This window comes from Uranotaenia lowii, unplaced genomic scaffold (genome assembly GCF_029784155.1).
Source record: "Uranotaenia lowii strain MFRU-FL unplaced genomic scaffold, ASM2978415v1 HiC_scaffold_859, whole genome shotgun sequence".
Taxonomy (NCBI): domain Eukaryota; kingdom Metazoa; phylum Arthropoda; class Insecta; order Diptera; family Culicidae; genus Uranotaenia; species Uranotaenia lowii.
Genome location: NW_026598821.1, coordinates 1946 through 5634, shown reverse-complemented (window position 1 = coordinate 5634; position 3689 = coordinate 1946). Strand labels below are relative to the sequence as shown.

The 3689-nt window shown below is 35.2% G+C and overlaps 1 long non-coding RNA gene across 2 annotated transcripts; it reads right to left on the bottom strand.

The window, feature by feature from the left end:
• Positions 1–1850: 1850 nt before the first annotated feature.
• Positions 1851–2574, bottom strand: LOC129760938 (uncharacterized). 2 transcript variants are annotated; one of them, XR_008740406.1, is made up of 3 exons: positions 2427–2574; positions 2222–2353; positions 1851–2161 (listed from the first exon to the last, which is right to left on the bottom strand). It is a non-coding gene; the product is annotated as an uncharacterized LOC129760938 (long non-coding RNA). The 2 variants fall into 2 exon arrangements; XR_008740405.1 differs by having other exon boundaries at positions 2222–2574.
• Between the last annotated feature and the right edge of the window lie 1115 nt (positions 2575–3689).

The following is a 3689-nucleotide window of genomic DNA, read 5'->3' as shown; positions in this document are numbered from 1 at the left end:
AATTAAAATTTAAATCTGAATTCTGAATGATTTGGCTTGAAGATGAAACTTAGCGTTGATTGAAATCTATTTCGAGTTTGACAGGACATATGTACATACAAATACTTATTTTTGAATCTGTAAATACAGTTTTAACGTAAATTTTGCGTTTATTCCATTTTTTTTTATTTAAATGTCAAATGAAAAATATGAATTGCAGTATGAGATATTGATGTGAAATGAAAATTCAAACTCATATCTCCACAACAGAATCAAAAAATTTGTAGACTGAAATGTTAATTTACCTATGTTAGTTGAATATAGTCGAACCAATCCATATCACCCACATAGTATCACATGAGACATGAGACCATAGTCTTGTGACATGAGATTCGAGGTTTGTAACATGAGTGCTAGGATATGAAACATGAGGAATTAAAAATAAGACTTGAACGCTGACACATGAAAATGGAACTTTAGATCTCTGGCATGAAACTTAAGACTCGATGCATGAAACCTGAGATCTAAGTTCTGCGACGTGATACCTGAAACCTAAGACATGAGAAAGGAAAAGTAAGGCATGAGTCCAGCCTCACGTGTCACTACCAGCGATGGAAACGAAATGATTTCGATTCGATCAACGTTTAGTCGCAACGTCGCAAGATCTCGGTATGTTACAAACCAAGAGCGAACTCAATCCCGTCGGCAGCTGAATCGAGTTGGCATGATGATGGTCAGTGATGCCACATTTCTATCGGTATTTTGGAACCCAAAAAAATCTTTTATCGGTATGAAAATCCTAAATATCGGTATGAAAATCGGTATTTGAGGTGGATATTCAAAAATGCCTACATTTTCAACTTCCTAACGTATTTTTAATATAGTTGGAAGCTTGCAATAAAAAGCAAGTCTAAGAACTCTTATGAATGTTACTTTGAGTATTAAACTAGCTAACTAAGTGTGTTTAAGCATATATTATTCCTTTTTTTTTTATCTTGGTTCTAGGTAACGCAAGTTTACAAAAAAGACGGTTTTGAAATTTTAACAGAACTTTATGTTTGTTACAACTTATACATTTTTTTTTAAACTATCTGCTTTTGCTGACGAAAAGTAAAAATCACAAATGAAAATTCAGCAGAGAATCCAAAATAAGTATTCCTTTCCTTTCCAGTACTATAATTGAATGGAAATCTAATTTGAAAGTTACCGTTTGATAAGAAAAATAAGGGCATGGCGATCACTTTCAGGTTACACGTGGTTTAGGCATATTAATGAAATAAAAACTAGATTCTTTAACTGATGTTTAGCTAAAATGGGATGTAAATTTGATAAATTCGATAAGGCAATAGAACCAGATCAACCTAAAGGAAATTTTAATTTCGTAAGCACTTAGAGCACCTGTATCCGTGGTCCAACCAGCCGGTTTAGACCCAAATTCCGACCCGAGCAACCGCACTGGTGATCTCCCGAATAGAATTATACCGTGAAAAAACTATGAAGTTCATGTTCACAATACCATCAATTGTATGGTTGGCACAATCATTTCTATGGTCCACGATACCGTGAATGCACATTGGAATTCATTGTTTTCTACCATAAATTTCATCGTATTGTCGAAAATAACCATGAAAAAGGGGTATTGTTATGCAGCGTGACCATGAAAAAAATTGCGATTTTCCATACATTCAGAAGCCAAAAAATATAAAGTTCATGGTAATTACAACTTCCATTTTTTCATAGTAAAACCATGAAAATCCATTCATTTTCATTGTTAACCCACTGAAATAAAAAAATTTGCTCGTGGTGGGATTTATTATTTATTTGTTGATTGTCATCATTTTTCTAAAATGGTTTAATTAAAAATAAATTAATTTATTTCATTTATCATTTATTATCAACACTTGATTCACACATTCCGGTTGTAAATACGGGTTTTTTAGAAAAAAAAATTCACTATGAAACTTGGTGTAAAATTTCACACTTAATTGGCACTAATTTGATTGTTTTTTCATCACCTGCACCGGCTGGCTACATCCTGCGCAACCATTATCGGGAGACGGACCTGGCGCACATTCTAACCACAGGATGTGCGAATATATTCGCACGGGTTGTGCAATTGCATGCGCCCACGGCTGAAGCTGCTGAAACTACCTCTGCGACACTCTGCTCTCTCCATCTGCATCTGGAAGAAAATAATATACAAATAACTTTTATGCCTTATGTAAAATACTCCAGTACTCACCGCTATCACCATAATCCGTGCCGCCGCTTTCCGATCCCAATCTTTCACCTTTATTTCCAGTAAATCATAAATTGTCCGGAATAACCCGGTTCCGACCGCAAGAAATGCAAAACATGGCGCCCAAATTTTCCTCTACACGAAAAAATATAAAAATTTAAAAAGAGCTAAAGTTTACCGTTTTCCATTGTTCGGATTGTCATTTTACCTTGAAAAACACTGTTACATTGAAAATCACAAGAAGATTAATGAAATATGGTGATTAAAGTGGTTAATAAAGATTATGATGTTACGATGAAATTTATAGTTACATTAGAAATCATTGTTCGGTTATAATAAAACCACGGTCTTTGCTATTCGGGCTATTATACCAGTTTCAACCCAACTTTTTTTAGAGCTGGTATAAGGATTGATCCAAAACTGATGAGATTTGGATCCAATTTAACGTAGTTCTAAGCCGTTTGACAGTTAATGGAACACGAGTGCAGTTGCCAGTATTTTCATTGGATCGGATCTAATTTCTTTGGTTCAATTCTTGTATAAATTAGACCCAAGTATAGACCACGAATACAGATGCCCTTACAAATCCAACAAATGGCTTTTTGATGTTCGAGGTAAATATGGGCCCAAGTTGATGTTCTTCGTTTGATTGATGTTTTTTTTTTTGCCAAACTGGCCATTTCAGCTTTCAAAGCCTTTAGAATTAGATATGAGCTCTAGCGATTAAAAAAAGAAATTATTGGAAAGAGTTGAGAGGGTCGTTGCTTCAATTTTTTTTCAGGCAATGGAAAATAAATTTTATTTTTTGGAAAATCACACATTATTCATATGAAAACCTAAGAATTTTAGGCGAAAATAAATGAGAAACGTGTTCGAAAAGAAGGTGTTCTAGGAAAAATGTTAAAAAAACACATAGTTTTTCCAAAACTGAAATACCCCTTTCCCTGGCGTGGCCTGGCGATCTCTGCAGTTAGGTACCTACATGTGATATCATTTATTTGGCTAACAAGTTGGAGAAGGATTGAAGATTATACCGATGATATGACAAACCGTGGATCTGATTGCACTTCAAATCTTGACATACCACATCTGGCGACAAATTGAACAAGAATTATATTCCAACGGTGTATTTTTTCCCTTGAAAAGCATGCTACCTCAGAAGACAAGAGCATAGTCAATTGAGATTGATCTTTAGAAACTTCTACCTTCTGCTGGCAGTCGTGAAGGTAAAATATCAGCCTTGAGCTGAGTCCTTTGGCTTTGAGGTTGAGCACTATAATAGTGCATCATTTGACAGAACATAGGAACAAAACAGCGTGAACAACTGAACGAATTATGAGAGTGAGCAGTGGAGATCTTTGCAGGGTACTTTAAAAGTTGTACAGATCAACTTACGCCACGCCAGCTACCGCACTTTGTCTTCTTTCTACGGGACCTTTACGAGGATAGCTTGAATTAAGTGGGAATGTGG